Source organism: Diceros bicornis, chromosome 37, assembly GCF_020826845.1.
Source record: "Diceros bicornis minor isolate mBicDic1 chromosome 37, mDicBic1.mat.cur, whole genome shotgun sequence".
NCBI lineage: Eukaryota > Metazoa > Chordata > Mammalia > Perissodactyla > Rhinocerotidae > Diceros > Diceros bicornis.
The window spans coordinates 32,740,496-32,766,608 of NC_080776.1; the positions used below are offsets into that span (position 1 = coordinate 32,740,496).

The window sequence follows — 26,113 nt, forward strand, 5'->3', positions numbered from 1 at the left end:
GACTTTAATTCTCAGCCCTTGGGTGTCTTCAGCTGTGGTCGTCTGCACAGTGTGTACAGATAATGTAATCTGTTCCCACAGACCCACTGCAGAACAGCACAGCCTGCCTCATGCCTGGGATGCTCTGGGCTGCTTGTTGGGGAGCCTCTGCTGTGAGGCTAGTTGGACTCTGTACAGAGAAAGATGAAAAAAGACTCTTTCTTTTCCCTCAGATTCCCCCCGCCCCGAGTTTTATTCACTTTTACATCCAGAGCAGATACTCTATTCCCAGAGCCTTGGTGTTACTCTGGGATTCAGGGTCTCCAGACACCTAGTCATTTCAACTCCCAAGGCCCAAGGTGACTGCAGAGTCATGTCTCACCCACTCCTCTCATCTTGGCCTGTTTCCCGTCATGGAGGACCCATGAATGGGGAGAGGAGACATCGAGGGAGATTGATCTGGAAGTCCTGGTGAATCTGAGCTTCAGAGAATGAAGCAGAAAAGGGGAACGTGAGACTGCCAGTGCTTCAGTGGGGGAGGAATATGGAGGAACCGAGAGGGGTGTGATGGCTGCACAGAGTCAAGGGGAGGGATGTTGCAAAGTTTCCTAAGAAGGGAAACCTTGCAATGAAGTGGGGATTCGATTTTACATGATGGCAATGTCTGTGCTGGTTTCACCAATTCTGGTGTCCCTGAGGGATGAACTGGTGTGACACCACAGGACAGAAGTTACAGTCACTTTCAGGACTTAAGGAAGTTGAAACCTTTCAGCTTAGTCCCCTGTGAGCCATTCAGGGCCCAAGTCTAGAAAGGCTTGGAGCCTGTGTCTGTCCAATGTGGTTTCGTTCTGTTCCAGCCAAGCTTCTCTGGACGCCAGCTATGAAAAAGGGACCTCAGATCTAGTCAGATCTAGTCATCGCAGCTTCCGTAGGTCGCCAGGAGGCAGGTAATAGCCCAGGCATTGACACTGGACCTCATAGTTGCCCTCCTTCTTCCGCCGGCAGACAAGTGACTTGTGAGGTGAGGAGAGCGCATCAGAATGGTCCAGTCAGCTGCCCAGTATGGGAGACTCCAGGGGAAGGAGATGCCAAAGCCACAGAGACCCGATGCCTCCTGTGTCTCCCTCTTCCTTTTGTCCACTTAATTTTCACCCTGAGTCCTTCTTTTCCTTCCATTTTCCCTCTTTTGGGTCTCTCTCCCTCTCTTTCCCCTGCATGTTCTAGCTTAATTGAGGTATTAACAACATACAGTAAACTGCATACATTTAAAGTGAACAATTTGATATATTTTGATTATAACTTATTGAACCATCACCACAATCAAGAAAAGAAATGCCCATCCTCCCCAAATTTCCTCATGCTCATTTTAATTCCTCCTTCCCTGCCGTTTGCAAACACATTCTCATTCCCAGGCAACCAGTGTTCCGGTGTATGTCCCTATAGATTTTCCTGTATTTTCCAAGAATTTTTATAAATGGGATCATATACTACTCATTTTTTACTGTCTTCTATCACTCAGCATTATTATTTTGAGATTCATGCTTGTCATTGCACGTACTATGAAGTCATTCCTATCCCCAACCCTTCCCTGGCAGCACTGTGCACACGCCCGAGCGCTTCCCAGGTTGGCGTGAGAGCCAATAGTACTGCTGCATCCCCAAAAGTAGGAATGTGCCTTGGTGCAACACTGGGAGGGGTTGGCGGCAGCCCTGGACCCGCACATGAATGCTTTCCTGGATGGCTGGAGAGCCCACCGTGCCACTGGAGTCCCAATGATCGGCCAATGCTCAGACCCGTGAAGAAGCCCCACCCACCAAGCACAGAGGCTGCCATGAGCATGAGAAAAGGCAGCAGCAGATATACGTGCACATGCAGATGCTTTCCCAGATGCACAAACACCCATAGTAGTGCTGCGCTCTCACAACTGGGTACTTGCCTCCGTGTGGCGGGAGCTCTGAGCCCAGTGTGAATGCTTTTCCACAGGGTTGGAACACCCACTGTACCCACACAACGTCCAGCATATGGGGTGGGATCAGAAACACAGCTCATGCTTCCCCCACAGCAGTAGCAGGTGGAATCTGCGACCTGATACTACCACAAATACTCAGGCAAAAGATTAGTTCATCAAACACCATAAGAAACTACAGTAACAATTCAGAGCAGAAGGAAATGACAAATCTCCAGAAACCAACCTTGAAGTCACAGAAATTTACAATCTAAATGACAGAGAATTCAAAATAACTGTCATGAAGAAACTCACCAAGTTACAAGAATGTTCAGACAGTTCAATGAACTCAGGAATAAAATTAATGAGGAAAAGGAATACTTCATCAAAGAGACTGAAACTATTAAAAAAAAAACAAGCAGAAATTCTGGATATGAAGAACATAATTAATGAGATAAAAAAGAATCTAGAATCTTTAAAAAATAGAGCTGATATTATGGATGAAAGAATTAGTGATTTAGAGGATAGAAATATAGAAATGCTTCCAGTGGACGAGGAGAAAGAACTCAGATTTTTAAAAAATGAAGGAATTCTTGGAGAAATATATGACTCAATTATAAAAGCAACCTAAGAATTATAGGTGTTCCAGAGGGAGAAAAGAGGGAGAAAGGAGCAGAGAGCTTGTTCAAAGAAATAAGATCTGAGAACTTCCCAAACCTGGGCAAGAACCGGAGTTATAAATACATGAAGCCAACAGAACGCCTAATTACATCAATGCTAAAAGACCTTCTCCAAGGCATATAATAGTAAAAATGGCAAAAGCCAATGACAAAGAAAAAATATTAAGGGCAGTAAGACAGAAGAAAATAACCTAGAAAGGAACCCCTATCAGGCTTTCAGCATATTTCTTGGCAGAAACTTTACAGGCAAGGAAAGAATGGAATGATATATTAAAAATACTGAAAGACAAAAACTTTCAGCCAAGAATACTCTATCCAGTGAAACGATCCTTATAATACAATGGAGAAATAAAAGTTTTCCCAGATAAACAAAGGCTGAGGGAGTTCATCACCACTAGATCTCCCATACAAGCAATGATCAAGAACGCCCTCATACCTGAAACAAAAAGAAGGCAAATGTCTACAAATCTTCGAGCAAAGAGATAAATAGACAGACAAAATAAAAAAGCTACAGCTCTGTTTCACAACAGGGTAGAAAATACTTAATTATAACTTAAAAGAAGAAGGGAAGGAAAGCATCAAAAGTAACTATAGGGGCCGGCCCGGTGGCGCAAGCGGTTAAGTGCGCGCGCTCCGCTGCGGCGGCCCGGGGTTCGCTGGTTCGGATCCCGGGCGCGCACCGACGCACTGCTTGGTAAGCCATGCTGTGGCGGCGTCCCATATAAAGTGGAGGAAGATGGGCACCGATGTTAGCCCAGGGCCGTCTTCTTCAGCGAAAAAAAGAGGAGGATTGGCGGATGTTAGCTCAGGGCTGATCTCCTCACAAAAAAAAAAAAAAAAAAGTAACTATAAACACTTCAAGTTAGTCACAAACGCACAACACAAAAATGAATAACTTGTGACAACAATAACTCAGAAGGAGAAGAGGAAAGGGATGGAACCTGCTTAGATTAATGGAGATAAGAGGCTATCAGAAGATGGACTATCTCATCTATGAAATCTTCATACAAACCTCACAGTAACCAGCAAACAAAAAATCAGAGCAGAGCCATATATCATAAAAAAAGAGAAACATCCACAGAAAAACCCCAAAATGAAATGGTAGTCAGAAACACAAAGGAAGAGGAATAATGGAAATATAGATTAGGTGGGATTAAGCACTCATGTATCAATAATCACTCTAAATGTAAATCGATTGAATTCTCCAAGGAACAGACAAACAGTGGTGGGGTGGATTAGAAAACAAGACCCAACAATATGCTGCCTCCAGGAAACACATCTCAGCTCTAAAAACAAACAGGCTCAGAATGAAGGGATGAGAGACAATACTCCAAGCAAATGGCAAATAAAAGAAAGTAGGTGTTGCCATACTTATATCAGACAAAGCAGACTTCAAGATAAAAAAGACTATGAGAGACAAAGAGTGGCAGTATATAATGATAAAGGGGACTTTCCACCAAGAGGACATAATACTTATAAAGATATATGCACCTAACACAGTAGCACAAAGGAATATAAAGCAACTATTAATAGACCTAAAGGGAAAAATTAACAGCAACACAATAATAGCAGGGGACCTGACCACCCCACTTACATCCATGGATAGATCATGCAGAGAAAGGCAACAAGTAAATAGTGGAATTAAATGAAACATATGATCAGATGAACTTAATCGATATATGTAGAGCATACCCTCCCAAAACAGCAGAATACACATTCTTCTTAAGTGCACATGGAACATTCTCAAAGATAGACCATATGTTGTGAAACAAGGTAAGCCTGAATAAATTTAAGATGGAAATCATATCATGCTTCTTTTCTGACCAGAATGCTATGACACTAGAAATCAACTACAAGAAAAGGGATGGGGTAGTCACAAATATGTGGAGACTAAAGAACACACGACTGAAGAACCATTGGATCAATGAACAAATCAAAGGAGAAATCAAAAAATACCTGAAGACAAATGACAATGAAATGACAACAAAACAACTCTTATGGGATGCAGTTCTAAGAAGGAAATTCATAGCAATACAAACGCAACTCAACAAACAAGAAAAATGCCAAATAAGTAACCTTAAACTACACCTAATAGAACCAGAAAATGAAGAACAAATGAAGCCCAAAGTCAGCAGAATGAGGGAAATAATAAAAATTAGAGCAGAAATAAATGAAATAGAGACTAAAAAAACAGTAGAAAGGATCAATGAAACAAAGAGCTGGTTCTTTGAGAAGACTGAAACAAAATTGACAGACCCTTAGCCAGACTCACTAAGAAAAAAAGAGAGAAGGCTAAAAGACAAAAAATTAGAAATGAAAGAGGAGAAATTACAACAGATATCACAGAAATCAAAAGGACAATCAGAGAATACACTGAACAACTTACATGCCACCAAATAGGATAACCTAAAAGAAATAGATAAATTCTTAGATTCCTACAACCTCCCAAAGCTGAATCAAGAAGAAATAGAGTAAATGAACAGACCAATCACAAGTAAAGAGATCAAAATGCTCATCAAAAACCTCCCAAAAAACAAAAGTCCAGGACCAGATGGCTTCTCTGGAGAATTCTACCAAATATTCAAACAAGATTTAATACCCATGCTTCTCAAACTATTCTAAACAGTTGAAGAAGATGGAACACTTCCTAATTCATTCTATGAGGCTAACATCACCCTGACAGCAAAAGCAGATAAGGATAGCACAAAGAAGGAATATTACAGGCCAATATCACTGATGAACACAGATGCACAAATTCTCAACTAAATATCAGCAAATCGAACACAGCAATATATTAAAAGGATCATATACCATGATCAAGTGGAATTTATACCAGGGATGCCGGGATGGTTAAACATCCGCAAATCAATCAATGTGATGCACCACATTTACAAAATGAGGAATAAAAGTCACGTGATCCTCTCCACAGATGCAGAGAAAGGATTTGACAAGATCCAACATCCATTTATGATAATAACTCTCAATAAAATGGGTATAGAAGGAAAGTACCTCAACACAATAAAGGCCATATATCACAAACCCACAGCCAACATCATACTTAATGGTGAAAAACTTAAAGCCACTCCTCTGAGAACAGGAAGAAGACAAATGTGCCCATTATCGCCACTCCCATTCAACATAGTACTGGATGTTTTGGCCAGAGCAATTAGGCCGGAAAAAGAAAGAAAAGGAATCCAAATTGGAAAGGAAGAAATGAAACTCTTGCTGTTTGCAGATGACATGATTGTAAATATAGAAAACCCTAAAGAATCCATCAGAAAACTATTAGAAATAATCAACAACTACAGCAAAGTTGCAGCGTACAAAATCAACTTACCAAATCAGTTGCAATTCTATACTCTAATAATGAACTAACAGAAAGAGAACTCAAGAATACAATCCCATTTACAATTGCAACAAAAAGAAAAAAGTGTCTAGGGATAAATTTAACCAAAGAGGTTAAAGACCTATACAATGAAAACTAGAAGACATTATTGAAAGAAATCAATGATGACCTGAAGTAATGGGAAGATATTCCATGCACATGGATTGGAAGAATAAACACAGTTAAAATGTCCATATTACCTAAAGTAATCTACAGATTCAATGCAATCCCAATCAGAATCCCAAGGACCTTCTTCATAGAAATAGAACACAGAATCCTAAAATATATATGGAATAACAAAAGACCTCGAACAGCCAAAGCAATCCTGAGAAGAAAGAACAAAGCTGGAGGCATCACAATCCTAACTTGAAAATATATTACATAGCTATAGTAATCAAAATGGCATGGTACTGGCACACAAGCAGACTCATAGATCAATGGAACAGAACTGAAAGCCCAGAAAGAAACCCACACATCTGTGGTCAGTTAATCTCTGACGAAGGAGCCAAGATCATACAATGGAGAAAGGAAAGTCTCTTCAATAAATGCTGTTGGGAAAACTGGACAGCCACATGCAAAAGAATGAAAGTAGATCGTTATCTTCCACCATACACAAAAATTAACTCGAAATGGATAAAAGACTTGAATCTAACACTTGAAACCATAAAACTCCTAGAAGAAAATATACGCAGTACAGTCTTTGACATCGGTCTTAGCAGCACCCTTCCCAATACCATGTCTACTCAGGCCAGGGAAAGAAAAGAAAAAAATATACAAATGGGACTACATGAGACTAAAAGGCTTCTGCAAGGCAAAGGAAATGATGACAAAACGAAAAGACAGGACCGGCCCCATGGCTTAATGGTTAAGTGTGCGCGCTCCGCTACTGGCGGCCCAGGTTCGGATCCTGGACGCGCATAGATGCACTGCTTGTCCGGCCATGCTGAGGCTGCGTCCCACATACAGCAACTAGAAGGATCTGCAATTACGACATACACCCATCAACTAGGACTTTGGGGGAAAAAAAGGAGGGGGATTGGCAATAGATGTTAGCTCAGAGCCGGTATTCATCAGAAAAAAAGAGGAGGATTAGGACGGATGTTAGCTCAGGGCTGATCTTCCTCACAAAAAAAAAAAAAAAAGGAAAAGAAAACCCACCAACTGGGAGAAAATATTTGCAAATCACATATCTGACAAGAGATTAATCTCCAAAATATATAAACAACTCATACAACCCAACAACAAACAAACAGACAATCCAATCTAAAAATGGGCAGAGGATATGAACAGACATTTTTCCAAAGAAGATATACAGAAGGCCAACAGACACATGAAAAGATGTATAACATCACTAATTATTAGGGATATTCAAATCAAAACTACAATGAGAGATCACTTTACACCTGTCAGAATGGCTATAATTCCCAAGACAAAAAATAACAAATGTTGGAGAGGATAAGGAGAAAAGGGCACCCTCACACACTGCTGGTGGGAATGCAAACTGGTGCAGCCACCAGGGAAAACAGTTTGGAGATTTCTCAAAAAATTAAAAATAGAAATACCATACTTTTCAGCTATCCCACTACTGGGTATTTATCGAAAGAAATTGAAATCAACAATTCAAAGAGATTTATGCAGCCCTGTGTTCACTGAGGCATTATTCACAGTAGCCAAGACATGGAAGCAACCCAAGTGCCCTGCTACAGATGAATGGATAAAGAAGATGTGGTATGTGTTATATACAATGGAATACTACTCAGCCAGAAACAAAAGACAAGATCGTCCTGTTTGCAACAACCTGGATGGACCTGGAGGGTAAGATGTTAAACGAAATAAGGCAGACAAAGACAAATATGCATTATTTCACTCATATGTAGAAGATAAACATACACAGGGATAAAGAGAACAGATTAGTGGTTACCAGAGGGGATGGGGGTTGGGGGTTGAGTGAAAGAGTTAAAGGGGCACATATGCATGGTGATGGATGAAAGTTAGACTACTGTTGGTGAGCACCATGCAGTCTATACAGAAATTCACAAATAATAATGAACACCCAAAATTACACAATGTTAAAACCCTTTATAATTTCAATAAAATAATTAAAAAAGAAAAAAATAATTCATTCTTTTTTATGGTTATATAGTATTCCACTGTGGGGAAATACCACACTTTGTGTATCCGTTCACCAGTAGATGGACATTTGGGTTGTTTTCCATTTTTGTATACTATAAATAGGTTGTTATCAACATGTGTGTACAAATCTGTGTATAGACATATGGGTTTATTTCCCTTGGATGGATTCCTAGGGGAGGAATTGCTGTGTAGACGTATGTAATTATTAAATACGCATTCAAGCTATTTTTCACCAGCACTCGATGAGAGTTTCAGTGACTTGACATCTTCAACAACACTTGCTATAATCAGTCTTTTTAATTTTAGCCATTCTCAAGTGTGGTGGAATCTCATGATGACTGTCACTTTCATTTACCCAATGACTCATGTTGTGAAGGAGAAGGCGAGCCACACACAGACTGGGAGAAAACATCTGCAAAACATATCCCTAGAAAAGGACGTGTATTTATAATATATAAAGAGCTCTTACAACCCAATAGTAAGAAGACAAGCAACACGTCATGGCTTACCAGGAGACAGCAGATCAGGCCTGTGATGAGCACCAGGAGGCCCGCCAAGCAGATGAGGATGAGGGCCCAGAAGGGGTGGTCTGGGGAGACAAGTGGTGGGGTGAGCCACCTCCTGTCATTGCCCCAGGGCTCCTGCTGACCCCACTGTGCCTCAACCGTCCTTGACAAGGCTTGGCCAACTTTCCTCATAATCCAAGACCCTGTGTGCATGGTTCTCTTCGATGAGGCACAGCATCAAGATACTCACCCCCTACCATGGGCTGGGGTTTCCTGCAGGTTTACCAGGCTTCTCAGTCAAGGTGTCCTCTCTGTTGGGAGAATATTCTGGAAGTGAATCAAATGGAGAGTGCATGTGAGTGTGGTTCACTCTTTTTAATAGAACTTTTAGACCCAGAAAAATAAAGGGAACAGTCTCATAAACATCCATCATCTAATTTAACCATGTATATTCCATCCAATTAAAACAACATTTTATCAATGTATAAATTATTAACACTTGCCAACCTTGATTCATCCCATGTTTTCAATGAAATATTAAAGTCAAGTAGACATCATCATGTTTCACCCCATTTTAGTTTCCATCTCTAAAACGTGAGCACACATTCCTACAAAATCCAAGGCCATTATCACAGAACAAAAGTTTAATAAATTAAACCAAATTCATACCTCTGGGCACAGAGGACTGAATTTGAGCTGGACTTTCTTATGATAGCTAGGGGGAGAATGGGTCATCACAGTTGGCAAGCCTATGGGATCTCTCTAAATTTGTAAATTCCCACTCAAAAGTGTTCTTCCCTGTCTAGAAACACATTCATCCCCTTCTCCTTTATCTATTTGCTTAATATTCATTTTCTAGGATTAACCTACAATGTAATATCCTGCAGTAAGTCTTCTCTGATTTCCGCCTGCAAGTATGAGTTTGTTCACATCAGTTAATTGATAAGTTTCAATTCTCTATTCTTGTTATTGCCAGCTACAACATAAACTCCAGGAGGGTAGGACACACAGCACCCAGTGGGCTTGGTGGGAGGGTGCATGTCCCCCTTCTTGTACCTCTATCCAGACAACCTCTTACAGGTGTGCTGTCTGATATGGAGCAGCAACAAGTCTCTTTTTGAATTAAAATTAATTTTAGTTAAATCAAATAAAAATTCTGGTACCTCAGTAACATTAAAACTCAGTAACAATAAAGACCAGTCCCAATACCATCCTTCGAGCACTCAACAGCCACATGCGGCTATGCACTGTTCAGCACAGATATAGAACATTCCACCACTGCAGAAAGTTCTAGTGCATTGGTGCTCATCTAGAGCGGGACTTGGCAAACTATAGCCTGTGGATCAGAAACCACATGACGCCCAAACATGTAAGTCTGCTTCACACACAGCTGGAGGCCCTCACTGACCATCCGGCCAGTGGCTCTCAGTGCAGAGATAAGGAAACAAAAGTCCAGAGAGGGGAGGTGACTAGTATGAGGTCACAGACTGTCTAGGAGAAGGTGAGGGCCTCCTACATTACACTGGTGTCCTTTTCTCTCTCTCAAGGGTGGGTAAAGACTGGGGGACTATGCCACCTCCTGCCAGCCTGAGAAAGTTCAATGCTCTCTCAGCTCCAGGCATCCAGAGTCCCCAGAAAGGCCTCACTTCCTTTCCCAATGACCAGGGAGCCTTACCATCCCCAAGGACACTCTTCCTGTCCAGGGTCAAGTTCTGCAGCTGGGTACCATTCTGGCTCAGCCGCAGGAATTCCTCATAGATGGCAACTCTGTCCAGTCTCTGTGCCAAAGCAGCAAGGTACACAGGGAGTCCACTCCAGTGTGGTTACTGTGGGGGACAGACCTGGAAGGGCACAAATATGAACAAGGGTGTCTAGAATTCTACCCTGATTCTAGATTCCCTGCTTCTGGGTCCTGTTCAAGAGAACTTTCTGCAATAATGTAAACATTTGTCTGCACTACCAAATACACTCATTATTAGCCCCATGTTGTTATTGAGCACTTAAAATGTGGCTAGTGCATGTGAGTGAGGAACCGAATTTTTCATGTAATTTCATTTCAAGTAATTAATTTATAAATAAATAACCATAGGGAGAACATTTTTGAAACTTTGGAGTAAGGACTTCTGCAAATGCATACAAACAATGAGAACACTGGTAAAAATGGTCGAAATCAACTTTTCAGAAGTCTAGAAATTAATCAAAGGCTTGTAAGAATCTGAGGAGGGTTTAGTGAAGACACACGGTGGAATCTTGATACAGGCAGCAAACTTCGTGGCATTATAACTTGCACTATTCCCATCCTGCTCTCACAACATCCTCCATAACTTTGAAAACCGTCAGTCTCAGCACCATGGTGGCTGAGACAACCAGCAGCACAGCAGCCATAATGGGTGTGGAGCTCTGAAAAGACCCATCCCCACCCAACTGCAACTAGCTGACCTGCCTGGCAGCTCCCCGAAAACGCCCCATGTTCAGGGCTTGTCGTTACTTGAGTCAGAGCTTGCCCAGGATGGAAAGTCTGTCCCCAAGGCACTTGCTAAAAACAATCAGCGCTAATTGTTTTCTATTGTAGTTGCCTGAGGGAGTGACACCAGGAGAGGCAGGCAAGAGGTGAGCCAACAACTTAGAAGAAAAATTGGGGGAATGAGATGTCCACAGGGGGCTTTGAAAAGCTCCAGTGTATTTGTGGGCATCTGGAAGGCCACAAGGGCTCAGGCGTGTGGCACGCCCAGGAAAGACTTGAGAACGTCTGAATCTCTCACCTCTAGTTGGAGCAGTGGCTTAATATCTGAAAACTGATTATGTAATACACCATATTAATAGAATAACGGCCAATACCACATAATCTCGACCATATACATAGAAAAGAATTTCACAAAATACAACGCCCTTCATGTCTAAAAAAGAAAATACTCAACAAATTAGGAATAGAAAAAACTTTCCCAACCTATAAATAGCTTCAATGAAAAACCCACAGCTAACACCATATTCAATGCTGAAAGACTGAAAATTTCCCCCTAAGACCAGGGACAAGGCCATGATGTCTTCCCTCATCTGATATGTTAATCACAGGTACTAGAGTTTCTAATGAGGGCAATTAGGCAAGAAAAAGGAATAAAAGAAACCCAGATTGGAACAGAAGAGGTAAAACTATTTGTTTTGCAGAGGAGAAGATATTGTATATAGAAAAACCTAAAAAATACAGCCCCCACACACACACAATATGTGAATCGTATCCCACCAGGTGTATAAAAAATTTAAATTGCCCCATGTAGTTAGCGGCTCCACTAGTGGAGAGTACAGTTAGACTGCTGATATTTGTTGAAAGTCTCCAGAAGTGGAGGAGGAGGATGATGCTGGAGGTTGGTGGCCCCAAATGTTAATGCTTTTCTCAACTCCCGAAAAACCTATGGAAGGAGATGGTAAGATTAGCTGATAGGGATGTGGGGGAGAATGGGCACCATGTCAGTGACTTCCAGATCAAGGATGTGTCACGGGAGCTCAGAGCCATCAGTCACCAGCTCAGCCAATGCTTCCAATCTCCTCAACCTACATCAAGTCGGTGACCAGGCAGGAGTGGAATATGTCTCACAGCTGGCTGCCTCTGTAGAGCTTGGTGACCTAGAACAAACGCGAGGGAGAGTGGGAGAGATGGAGGTCTCCTGGGGATGCGGGGCCCCACTGGAGCCAGTGAAAGATCACAGACTTTGGGGCAAGGGAGACCTGACTTCAAATCCTGGCTCTGCCCCTAACTCACTGTGTGACCTTAGACACAATACTCCCCTTTCTGAGCTTCAGTTTACCCACGTGAGAAATGGGGAAGGCAGCTAGGACATCACCTCTGGAAACTGAGAGAACCCAGACACGCAGGGAATGTGAAGGATTGAAACAACCATGTAACAGATGTAAGTCAGGCAGAGGAATGAGGGTGCCTTCAGGGCAAGGAGAGACGGGACAGGGGAGACCCCACCTGGTCCTGGGTGACCCTCAGCAGGGCGGTGTACTCCGAGGATGTGGGCTTCGGGTTGCTGTGGTTCCAGCTGATGCTGCGGTAATGCAGCTGGTATTCTCTCTGCATGCATAAACTCCAGGGTGCAGAGCCTGGAGCCACCGAGAGGAAGAGCAGACACGTGGAGACTCTCAGCTCCCAGCACAGAGGCATGGAGGCCCACGGGGTCACGGTGGTGGGTGCAGACAGCGTCCACACAGGTGGCTCCCCGATCCTTCACAGGCCTGGGGAGAGAGGTACATGGGGAATCTAGAGAGAGGTCCTGAAACCTCTGGGGTGGGGGCCAGAACAGGAAGGAGGAAATGGGAGGTCAGAGGGGAGACTGAGAGAGGGGTGGTAACAAAAGTAGTCATTAGGGGCAAATACTGAGGGGAGGGTCTCACCTGAGGGAGACCAGTCTGCAACTCAAGGAGAAGAGGCCCAGGCTGCTCTTCTTGAACAAGGATCCAGCTGGGGAGGAAGGAGGAGGAGGAGGAGCAGGAGGGACAGGGATTGGGGGAGGGGCTGGGTGGGATTTAACCCAACAGGAGCTGCTGGGACCAGGGTCTCCCCAGGCTCTGCAGGACCCTCTCAGTGGAGTGGAACGTGGCTGAGCCATTGCTCCTGTCTGATGAATACTGGAGGGTGGAGATGGGGAAGGTGACTGTGAGGGTCTTCAGGTTGTGCCCCAAAGCTGCAAGACGAGAGGGAGAGCGATGGCCATCACTGAGAGCTGGCCTGAGACCAGACCAGAGTCCTGCACTCATTATCATCTATCGTCTTCTCTCTCAGGGGCACCACCACCCACCCGTGTGGTCACCCAAGTCAGAACCAGCATATCTGCTCAGCTCCTCCTCCCTCCCAGTAACACCAATTCCAGTTGCACACTGGTCCTCACATACACTCCCTCTCCATCCCTGTCCCAGCTCAGGGGACTTAACTTCCTTCACCCGGACCAACACCCCAGCAGGCTCACTGGATGCTCTGTCTAAAGGATGTTCTACATGGACCACTAGAAGGATCTTTCTGAAATGAATACCTCACTAGGGCCACCACTGCTCTAGTACCACCCGTGGCTCCCTATGGCCTTCAGTGTTAGTTCAACCTTCTTGACCTGGCACTCAAGGCTCTACTCAATCTGGCTCCTGCTGACCTTTCAGTCTCATTTTATCCATGTACTGCGGGTTAAACTTCATGCTTCACGCAACCCAAATTCGTTTCAATTCTCCCCATATGGCATATTGTTTCTGGCGCAAGCCTTTGCTCATGGAATCCTCTCTGCCAGAAAAACTCTTCATCCTCTACCTGCCTGGGTCTCTCCTGCTCATTCTTAAAGACTCTATTCAGGTGCAACTTTCTCTAGCAAGCTCTTCCTCTGCAAACTATGCCAGGTGCCTCTTCCCGAAACCTCCCACACAGTGTTATATTGGTGTGTTAATTTCACAAGGCTAGGGGCTCTCTGAGGGCTGGCCTCAGACTGAATCATTGGTATAATCTTTGTGATCAGCACCATTTCCTCAAAACCAGAATCTCACACTGTGGCTGCCCAGCTCCTGGATCACAACTGGCTGGTGGAGGTGTGGGGCTGGAGAGCTTCTCTTGGGAAGGAAAAGGGGCCCCCAGACACCTGTGGTGGCTTCTGGTGGCACAGTTGATGATCAAGTATGCAGGGACGTGGTGGCCGGCTCGGGAGCTGGCCTCGAGGGCTGTCTCAGGGAGGGACAGAGTGGGAGGAGCCCCCAGGCTCACCCGGGCTCCAGCAGTGGCTGTCCCAGGACCACCATTCACAGGTGAAGCATAAATGAGAGTGAGGGGAGGGGTGACTGTGTGAGTAGAGGGATGAGCAAGCCTGTGGATGAGAGGAGCCCGAGAGAGAGAGAGATAGGTGAACAAGAGAGACTGAACACAGAGGAGAGACACATGGACGGGCAGAACACTGGACAGACATACGGGATACCTGGAAAAGGAGGACCAAGGGCGGGGCTTTAGGAGAATTAAAGTGAAAACCACGTGGGGTCAGAATGTGGTGGAGAACACGTCTGTCACTAAGGCTTTCTCACCCTGGGCTGGGACTCTCCACCAGAACACAGAGAGAGAGAAGGGATGAGTTAGGGCCCTTCCAGGTCCTTCTCTCACCAAGGACAGTGGGTGCAGGAGAACCACTGCTCCCCAACCCCAAATGGGGATGGAATCCAGGAGATGAGGGCCAGGAATACTGACTGGTAGTAGTCAGGGCCACAGGTCCATAGGTGTCAGCTGTGGAGAGAAGGTGAGAGGAGCTGAGCAAGAGTTGGGGTGAACATAAAGGATTAAGGGAGAGGGAGGATGTAGGGACCTTTGTGGGAAAGCTTAGGGAAAAGCAGAGGGGAAGAGTGGAGGGGTGTTCAGGGGGGAGGAAATGAGATGGAAGGTGGCTGGCCCCAGTCATCACCCCAGAAGACTGCACCCCGACCAGAAGGAGACAGAGATGGATCACAGCTCACTTTAGAGCAATGGAGGCAACACAGAACTATGATAGGGACAGAGAGCACGGCTGTAGCCCAGCCCCTCAACACTGACATAGAGGCTGTCCCCATCCAGAATGAAGGAGCCCAGGTGGGGGACGCCCTGGCTCTCATGGCTCAGCTCCCAGTAGAGTTGCTCTCTGTCCAGCCCAGGACCTGCGGGGGTCAGAGTGGAAGGTACAAACAATGTCCACCCCACTGGCTGCCCACCCTTCTCAAGCCTGAGGGAGGAAGAACATGGGGACGTGGAATATTGAGCAGGGGTCCTTCTGAGGGTGGAAAGCGAGAGAGTGGAGGGGGAGGAGCCTGAGGGAGAGGCTGAAGGGGCTGCTCTGATGCCTGGAGGGGCTCTCCTCGGTGTCTCCCGTCTGCGACAACCCCCTCACAAGTAAGGCCTGACTTCCTTTAAGATGTGGAGGGAGGCCTGTGAGTGGCTAAGTGGGGTGAACACACAGACCTGGGTGAGGGGGCGCCTGCAGGTCTGCACGGACAGCAGCGAGGAGCACAGTCAGTGCCCTGTGCCATCTGACACATCCAGGCAAGAAAGTACCGTTACCTTCTCGCGGTTCTACACTCCAAGGTCTTTTCTTTCTACTTCTTTCCTACTCCACAGCCATCATCCAGGCCTAGGGAACAATCACCTTATTCGTAACCTTCTTCCCAACACCTCCTATCTGCCTCTTAAGTCTACATTCTTAACCATGAAGTCCATTTTAACCCACATGCTTAGACCAAACGCCAATCACATCACCCATCTGCTCGCACCTCTCCAGTGTCTTCCCACTGGTCTTAGAACAGAGTCCAAAGTCACGCCTGACCTGGTCCAGCCTGTTCCCCTCGCTGGTCTGGCTCACACCCCTCCCCCTGTGTTGACTCGGCTCAGCCATCCCTCTTTCAGGTCATGGACACACCAGGCTCTCTGCTTCAGGGGTGTCCTCATGCGGGTCCCTCTGCCTGAAACGCTCTCTTGAACACACTCCCACACCCTCACTCCAGTCTAACCCTCCAACCACCTAAATCCAGTCCCAACTCCAGCTCTCAAGCTAAATATCAGTCCTTCTCAAGAGGGCTTCCCTGCCCCCTCCGGTTTAGTCCCCTTGTGCCAAACTCCCACATCACTCTCATCATTAACTGTCTAAAATCCAAATTCCCTAACAGAATATAAATCCCATGGAGGTGGGACAAGGTCTGTTTGGTTCTCCAGGTCCCCACGCATCTGGCCCAGAGCCTGGCTCATCAGATGAGGAACCATCCTGGTTTGAACGCTAAATGTCCTGTGTCCTGGAAAACCCCTCTGTTCTGAATAAATGAGGATGGTGGGTCACCATAAATTGTGCACTCAAAGAATATCTACTGCATGACAAGCACACATTCCCTCAAGAACGTCCCAGGAATGCTAGAATGAAAAAGGCACACAGACATACACACACAATTAGGAGAGGCCAACAATTATATATAAAATTACTTAACAAGATTGTCTTCAACGTGAATCACCAGACTGTTATTTCAGAAAGGATTCAAGAAGCAAAGTTAATTCCCTTTAGAATGTGAGGTGGAGAGGACAATCTTCTTGGAGACTAGTGCCCTACCCTTCTATCTAAAAGGTGTTGCTTAATATTCCTCCAAATGATTTGAAATCTCATAAACAACAATATGCTGAAAATAAATCCGGCTGCTGGTCAATTTAACTTTACATTTCTGTTACTAACATAAAGAAGTTCAAATCATATTTTTCTCCAGGTGTCTGTAAGATTTTGAATCTTTGTGGAGCATTTATAGGTCTTTAGAAGTCAAACTGAATAGGCCTGAGGAATGTTGCTGAGCATCCCTGCTAATATTTAATGAGATGTCTTGTAATACTACATATACACGTAAAACATTTATATATTTATATTTATAGATGAAATCCTGACTTTTGAGAATTCGGAATGCAGGTAAGTCTATATTTCTTTACTGTTACACATATTTACACTTATTTACATATATTTGTTTAATGTGTTCTTCTTTGCAAATAAGTGTATTTTCTGAATTATTTACACACACAGAGCCTCACACACCTTACCATCTTTCCCTTGAATATAATCCATCAAACATAAATAATTTTTCTCATGATACCCTCACTCTCAGTGAGTCCTTGTGCTGACAACCTGAGCCCAGGAAAGCCCACTGGCAGGTCTTCTGCACAGCGGAGGCTGCTGGAACCTGTTGGTACCAGGTCCACAGGGTACTCACCTGGTCACACAGAAATCCACGGATCAGCGAGGACAGGTGGACCCTGAGCCTGGTTTCAACTCAAACTTGAGCCCCACAGACACTTTTCTTTTCTAACGGAAAAAAAAAGCAAAGACTGCTTTTGAGGCCTTTTACAGGGAGTAATACAGGTGATGGAAGGAAAGCCCACCCCACTTACTTTTCTTTTTCGTATTTACTGATTTAACTGTAACTATTGGCTGAGACTGGATTTTCCCGATTCCTGTCCAGCCACCTGCTCCCCAAGATGGGAGAAGCAGCTCCATGCTGTGTGCACTTGACTCGCTCAACTCACTTTGGTGACTCCGGACCCTTTAAACAAGCTTGTCATTTATGGCCCCTGTAAGTGGCTCGCTGACTGGGAAACAATTCCCACACTTCATTCAGGGCCCGGGAGATTTTCAGGCCCTGGAGCAGGTCTCCCAACCTCCGCACCATTGACATCTGGGGCCGGATGATTCTCTGTCGGGCCGTCCTGGGCCCTGGAGGACGCTGAGCAGCATCCCTGCCTCCCCCCCTAGATGCCAGGAGCGCCCACATTAGTAACAACCCAAACACCGCCTCCAGACGCGGATAAGCCCCCTGGGGACAAAATCACACGGAGGACGGTGACGGGGACTCTGAGGAGGGGCCGGCGGCGCCCGGAGCCGGGAGGAACAGCAGCCTCGGGCGCCCTGACGAACAGCCCGGGGAAACGGGGCTCCGGGGGGACGCGGGGACGCCGGGCCCTGACGGGGCTGCCCGCGGCCCAGGCCCCTCCCTGGACCGCGACCGGAGCCGGGACCGCCCGCCGCTTACCGCGCCTCGCCCCTTCGGCCGAAGGTCCACGGGAATCCCGTCGGCGCCGAGAAGACTGGACACACCGCGCAGACCTCCCGCTCCATCCACGGCGCCGCCCGCGCTTCCGCTTCCGGTCTCGGGCGGGCGTTCGGGGAGGACGGACGTTTGGGGGCTCCGGGTTGAGGCGGCGGGTGGGGCGGGGCCGCGCACCCCAGCCTCGGGGGAGGTCTCCCGTGTCTAGAGTGAGTGCGAAGCTGGGACGCGGGCTGGGTCAGCACCAGGGACAGGGACGGAATCTAGGGGCGGGAACCAGTTCTAGGGGCGGGCTGTGGGCGGGCACAAGGGTGTGAGTGACACCAGGCCCGGGGGCGGGGGGGACAAGGGTGCGGGCGGGGCAATGAGCCGGGACCAGGCTGCGGGCGGAACCAGGCCAGGAGGTTGTCCGCGGAGACCAGTTCCAGGGGCGGGAAGAGGCGGGGGTGGGGCTGGAATAAGTCTGGCCGACTTCACAGTGGGAGGAAATCAGCTCCAGGGGCGGGGCTGGAGGCGATGCTTTCCGTGCACCCCTAGACTGTACAGGTAGCTGGATGTTGAATAGCTTTTCTTCATTCCTTTCCCTAAACCTGGAGTCATTCTATCATGGCCTTTTTTTTAATTCTTTCACTATTTTTTTGTAAAAAGTGATATCTATGACATCATTCATCAAGTAAATAACAAATGGAATGAAACCTATTTCCTTCTCCATCTTTATAATGCAACAATTGTGCTTTTATTTTTTCTGGCACAAAGAATCATCGTAGTAAATTACTCTGGTCTTTTTTATGGAATATAATAAATATTTTTTAAAAGACACTTTTAGATTTTTTTCTTTTTAATTTATGGCCAGATGCATTCTAACAACAAACATAATTTGTAAACATGCTCTCTCCTCCAGCCCATTATTATTTCTGTAATATGTTATTTCATGAATTATCTTACTGGACAGAACATTTAGCAATGTAGAGACAACTTTGGTAATAAGTATATATGAATTGTTTGCTGTTTTGTTTGGTAAGACTGGAATATTGTACTTTAAATATGATGGGATTTTTTTTCATTATTTACCTATTCCATCATCATCCATGATCAGTCTTTTATCATCTCATTCCAGTCATATTAGTCATATTCTGAATGTCTGAATATGCCACATGAAAACATTTTTAAAAAACTTTATTGAGGTATGACTGACATACAAAAAGCTGTACATATTTAATGTATACAACTTAATGTGTTCGGAGATAATATACACCCGTGAAACCATCACTACTCAAGTCCCTAACCTATTCATCACCCCCAAATGTTTCCTCCTGTCCTCTTTAATTTTTTTATTTAACTTCCTTTTTTAAAATACTTTTTTTCTTTTGAGGTAGGAATACTTAACATAAATCTACCCTCCTAGTAAATTTTTAAGTCTACAGTACAGTATTGTGAACTATCGGCCCATGTTGGATGGTAGGTCTCCAGAACTTATTAATCTTGCATAACTTTTGTTGCTCAAACATCTATTGCCAAGAGGCCCTCTTCATCTTTAACTGAAAAATCCCCCCATATTTTTAAAAGCTCAACTCAAACATAAGCTTTCCATGAAGAATTATCTGATTTATCCAAGTAACACTATCTACTCTTGTTGACTCTGCTAACCTCTAACTACCTTTATTTTGGCACTTTTCAAATTGCCCTGCTATTCTTTTTCACATGTACCTCACTATGATTTCTTGGAAAGCAGAGCCTTTATCTTATCAAGTTTGCATGCTCAGTTCATTGTTTATGTCTTCTACTAGAGTAATAATAATATAATATGTCCATTCATTTATTGAATCTTTAGTTCTGGTTTTTGCACACCTACTATGTGTAAGGCATAGTGCTCGCCACCTTGGGTGTAAAGATATGAATAGGAGGCATGTGCTAAAGACACCCACGCTTACTTCCATCGTAATTCCATGTGTGTTATTCTGTGATCAAGATGAGTATACGGTGCTACGGAATCTCTAAGTGTTTGCCTAACACATCATGTGGTTTAAGGGTTGTATTCCCTTGAGAAGAGCTGCTTCAGCAGAACCTAACAATGTGAGTATAAGGAAGCCAGATCAAGGTAACTCCCAACATGGAAACGATGTATTGATTTCCTAAATGAATGTATTGAATGAGTGAATGAAATAATAGAAAATAATGAAGAAATGTGATGCTATTGGTTACTCTCAGATCCTTTACATTTTATTTGGAGACAAAGAAGAGGTGAGAGAAAGTGATTGTGTAATTTTGCCAGTTCATACCTGTCTGATTACATATTTCTCTCTCTGGGCACAATACACAGACAAAGCAGCAGGTAGCTCTCTCTTCCTGAGGGATGTTCCTGAATCCTGGCTGACAGAACGTCCTACACCCAGAGTGGGGAGTTTGAAAGAAGAGAATTATTGATGATACTGAACAATACTATATAATTGGATAATATTTTTTTATTTAATAATATTGAATAATTGATAATATTGTTTAAATTACCTCAAAACTTATCTTAGAGATCACCTATAAGATTTGACATGATTGATGCACCCAGAGAAAGCAAAATAAAATCAAGGTCAATCTGCAGAAAAGAGTTCCCAACACGAAAATACGTACTGATTTAAAAAATTTTCCATCTCAATGACTAGGACACTTGTTTGTTTTATGGAATGGGGCATCTGGCAATAACAAATGTGATTCTGAATATGGTATTCCAGGATTACTTTTTTGAACTATAAGCAGATTTTACCTTAATAAAAAATAATATTTTAATTCATACAATGCATTTATATGAGAATTGTTTGATTAGTACAAATTGTAATTATTGAATTTATTTAGTAATGTATTTAATGTCAGGTAGATTATACACCAAAGACACAGGGACAGGCTTGAATGATATAATATAGCATCTTGAGGGATGGCTTACAAGACTGAGTTCTAAAGGGAAATCTGAAGAAGAGGAAGAATGCAGTTCCTTGGGAGCCAAAATAATCTTTTTTTCTGATGGTGAATTTTTCTACAAGAATGTATAAAGTTGGGATGAAGAGATGGAAATATAAGGAAAATTAATAAAATATTGAAATATTAAAAAAACCCCTCAATGTCAATTCTTTTGATTTTCGTTAAAGAGAATAAAATTTGTTTTCTGGAAGAAAAGCGTATGGCAAAAGACAATTTGAATTGTATCTTTAAATCATCAAAAGTCTAGGTCATCAGCATCTGTTATATCTTCAGGGCACAATGCATGCAGAGCAATAAATTTGCAAGCACGTGAGATTGACACTTTTTCAGCTTAAATGGGAATTCAATCAATTTTTTATCAGCTCATCCTATTAAATTGGTAGCCTCACTGTCCTGCTGTAATGTATAAAGCATTTCAAAATTCCGGAATATCTCTTTAATTACAAGTGTCCTTTCAATATCTCTTGGACAGTAAGAAAAATTATATCAACAAATGAGAATTTTGTTATGAGTTAAATGATTTCACCATTATTTTCATATATGCTCTCTATCTTGTGATGTAGATGATTAATCCAAGATTGACTTGTCTGCAACCTTTTTGAATCGCATGGCCCAGTCTATCAGCTCCTCATGTATGATGAAACCTTGACCACGTGGTTCCTGGGGAACAAACTCCCTTACTTTCACCTGAAGTCCAAGACCTTTAGGAAAATCATATAGTTCAGAATTACATGCTGTGACACAGAGTTTCTTTTCTCATCCAGTGACACGTGAGCTCCAGTGCTTTTTTTAAATTGGGTGTTTCTTAGGAATGGGTGGAGCTAAAAGGGAGACATAATTGGGAAATGAAATGAGCATGGAAATTGAAGGCAGAAAACCCAGATTCGAACTGGTGGGGATACTGAGTTGCCCAGCAATTAGATTTTTTCCCCTCTATATTAGTCATCCTCTGAATAAGTTCAATTTGGGGAGTGTTTACTATTCTGCACGCTTAAGGAAGCAGGCATTCTTGTCTGCCCTCAGAGAGCACATGGTGAGGTTTAAACCATTCCTGAAGATTCCACGTCCAGGGAGTGCTGTGGGGCTAAACCTGAGCTGCACCTTGAGCAATGAGGTTTGCTTTAGGGGTGCTAGGGAGTTTCCTCGAGCTCAAGAAGAGACAAAGAAAGACAGCCTGCTTCTTCCTACCTTTGAACAAAATATTTTATTAAATGAGAGAGAAGAGATGAAAGCTCCTAGTACAGAATCTTCACGCATTAATTGATATAATTTCTATATAAATGTACAACTGATATTTGTATAATACATAACTATATATATGGTTGTATATATACATGAACAAATATATATTCACAACAAATGTGTGTATTTAGATCTGACATGACATTCACTTCCTCATACCTGAAAGCAAGAGTTTCATGACACATTATTCATAGGTTTTGGATTTATAAAAGTCTAGGTTCATGTACAAATTCATCTAAATAGAATTGATAAGGACTTGGGGAATTAAAATATATTTCATAGTATTGGGGTTCTGATCTGTAAAAAGGGGATCAAACTCCTTGCTTCCAAAAGTCATTTTAAATTTCAATGGGGAAATATTTATTTAGCTATCAGTAGCCTTTCTAGAAAAATGCAGGAAGTTCAAATAAATTGTCCTTTCCCCCGAAGCATTTAAGATATCAAGGGATAGGGCCAGAACTAGATTTTGGAAATCCCTGAATTTTTTAATTCCCTGGGATGAATTGTCATTGTTTTCTCTTGAACACTTACCTCTCACAGTGAAAGTTTTTAATCAATTATTTCTAGTTAAAAGAGTTGACACTGTTGCTAATTAGACCCTACAATCATTAGAGGTTTACTTGCAACCTGTAAGAAAGAACAGTAATTCATTATGCACAAGTCACTGCTGATCTGTGACAATGTGACAATCACAATTCGATATCCAAATAAAATAACTCTCGGATCCTAAAAGAACAATAATGAGAATCCTATTTAAGGGAGAATTTTACCTGCTAAGGGAAAAACATGAGCTGGCCTGCATCCATTATGGACCCCTGTTCTGCTTTTATAAAAAGTATTTCATGGAGGGCTCAGGCCACCACATCCACAGCATCATAGATGTAGTAGCTGGATCCAGACAGAGTCGTGTCTAATGTTTCCTTTGGCAGAGACTCCAGGGAGGCATTGAATGGACACTCCAAAAATTTCCACATTCAGTTCCTGCAAATGAGCAGTTGAAATGTTTAAGGCATCATTTGGTAAAGAAAAAGTCTTCTTGGTATTTAGAGGGGCTAACTGTCCATAGAGAGTGTTTAAATCCAGATATCTCAAAGTTCTGGTGTGCAAAGGAAAGACTCCCATGGTAGGTATCGAAAAAGTGGTGACGTGGAATAAAAGAAGCATCCCACTGTGGTGTAGTGATCCACACCTTCTGAGTGGTTAAATAATGGTTTCCTGCAATGCTCACATTTATTAATCTACTTGTGTCACCATAAATGATAAACACGTTGGCTGATGAGTCTGTGCTTCTGGCTATGCATGTCCAATCTTTTGAAGTGTACGTCCTCTTGCTCACAGGTATCTTAGTCACAGGCAGGCACCGTTCATAGTCATCTCTCTTCTAAGTTCCCAGAGGAACTGCTCACCTTTTTTATCAACTGATACTAAGATTCCTACCCAGGTCCAGCCAAAATGTGTCAACAATGAGACCATTCTGAAGACTAGAGATGTGTCCTTGTGAGCTATCTGATAGAGAGAGGAAAACTAGTCCTTACCTTTCAGTACAGGATCAAAATCTCCATAGGTTGTCTGAATCAAAAGAGAAAAAGTGTTCCATATTGAGTTCTCTGGAAGAAAAATCAACAGAATTTCAACAAAATTCATATGATCAGTTAGCTAAACTTACATTCTTGGTGCTAACACTGTGAGTATGAAGCAATATTATCTGATGGTAGAAGTGATTGAGGGGAAGCTTGGCTTTGAAGCCAGACTGCCTGGGTTCAAATCCTGACTCTAATGTGACTAGCTTAACGCACTTGAGAAGGTTAAATAACCTCTATCCATCTTAGTTTCTATATCTCTAAAAATTCCCATAATAACGTTACCTATTCATTGTCTTATATTAGGATTAAATTTGTGACTATTTGTAAAGAATTTGAAGAGTGTAAAGTGGTTTTAAGTACATGTTTACATATAAAATTTTATTAACTATTCGATAAATAACTAGGGTATGATTATTTCAGAATATCTAGCTTCCACTCCTTTGAGAGAATTTGGGCAACCACACTTCCAGAAGCTCCTGTGGTCTGCTTTAGACAGTGATGCTAGCCTCTGGCTACTTCATCCCTCTCTCAGATTCACACACCAAAATAATGAATCCACCATTTCAAGAACTATCTGTGGTAGGTTTTTTCCTATTAGGGAGACATGCAAAACCACTTTCTTCTTTTCCACATGAGTGGCCACAGAATTTCACCAAGGAGGAAAACGTCAGTCCCTCCAGATCCATCCCTCCACCATGCTCATACCTGTGGTATTTTGTAGAGCTCCAACAGTGTCCCAATGTGGGCAGAGAATGCTGGTGTGGTTCCTGCAGTGACAGCCACATTCTTGTTCTGTGCCTGGCAGGTGTAATTAGGGATCATCTGACCCCATCCCGATAACCACCTCAGGGTGCTCACCAAGGTGCTGACATCACTGTGGAAGGAATTGTAGACATGGAAACCCAGAGACAGGTTGGGCAGCCGCTGGGGGCTCCTGTTGATCTCCTCGATGGCAAAAACAAAGACCAGGACATAACGATAGTTTTTGAAGTTCAACCTGTACCAAGGCCATAGTATTAAAAATAAAGATCAAGTCATGCACTTCAGGCATAACTCAAGTGGGGAAAAAGAAGAGTAAAGGGTGGCATTTTGACTTAAGCAAATTGTTCATTCCAGAGCAATGGCTGTCTCTTCATGACTTTGGAACCTGGAGCACACGCACAAGATGTTCCCAAAGCCTTGGAATATCAAGCCCTACAACTCTGGACTCAAAAGAGATAGATCAATATCCTAAAATGAATTAGTGGAAAGAAGAGGCACAAAGGATGCTTAAGGGGAAAGAATCCATTTGCATATTTGTTTACAAGTCAAACACTATTTCACACAGTGGCACCAACATGAGGTTGGTCATGGGCATGTGCAGGTATAGTGAGATGAAGCAAAAGTTTATAATCCATTAAAGAAACTAGGTAGGACAGGGAAGTGCATAAGAAAAACTTGAAGGAAGGGCAAGTCGAATATAGAATGGTATCATCAAAACTTTTGCAATATACCTTTCTAAAACTGCCTGCCTCACAGACTTAGGAAACACATACTACCAGAAGCAGGGAAATTGCACCATAATAAATAAGGAGGTAGTCTTAGGGAGAAAATAAAGAGGAAGAAGCAATTTATGACTCTATGTTTTTCTAAAAGAGTAAAAACAATTCAGAGTCCGAGGAGCAGTGTAAACTTGCAGCTTTTCATCTATTTCTTTACAGATTAGAAAACCATCATAAGCAGTGAGCTTTACAGCTTATCTTTGGGTTGATTCCTCTCTTACACATCTAAGTTCAGTCCAACGTTAATTTTCAAACAATTTAATTGACGAGGTACAACATGCAATTCCAGAAGATTGCACAGCAGAACATAGGCTTTTGGTGCTCTAACATTAAAATATTATTTTCATTGGTGAATACAGCTTTAAAAACCAAAATGTTGGGATGCTGTAATTCTGAGTCACACAGAAACACTCAGATTGGATTACAAATAAGACTTGTATTCATTTCCTATTGCTACTCTGAGAAACTACCACAGATTTAGAGGCCTAAAATAACACAAAATTTATTATCTTATACTTTGGGAGGAGAGAAATCTAAAATGAGTCTCACTGGCTCAAATAAAGGTGTCAGCAGGAATGCATTCCTTCTGGAGGCTCT

The 26,113-nt window shown here is 43.2% G+C and overlaps 1 long non-coding RNA gene across 6 annotated transcripts; it reads right to left on the minus strand.

Annotated features, from left to right (window-relative positions):
• Positions 1–13,194: 13,194 nt before the first annotated feature.
• Positions 13,195–24,879, minus strand: LOC131399224 (uncharacterized). 6 transcript variants are annotated; one of them, XR_009217096.1, is made up of 8 exons: positions 24,681–24,879; positions 23,928–23,999; positions 22,924–23,019; positions 22,252–22,338; positions 21,832–21,971; positions 20,463–20,566; positions 17,353–17,444; positions 13,195–13,310 (listed from the first exon to the last, which is right to left on the minus strand). It is a non-coding gene; the product is annotated as an uncharacterized LOC131399224 (long non-coding RNA). The 6 variants fall into 6 exon arrangements; XR_009217095.1 differs by lacking the exon at positions 22,252–22,338; XR_009217094.1 differs by having other exon boundaries at positions 21,838–22,338.
• Positions 24,880–26,113: the final 1,234 nt, after the last annotated feature.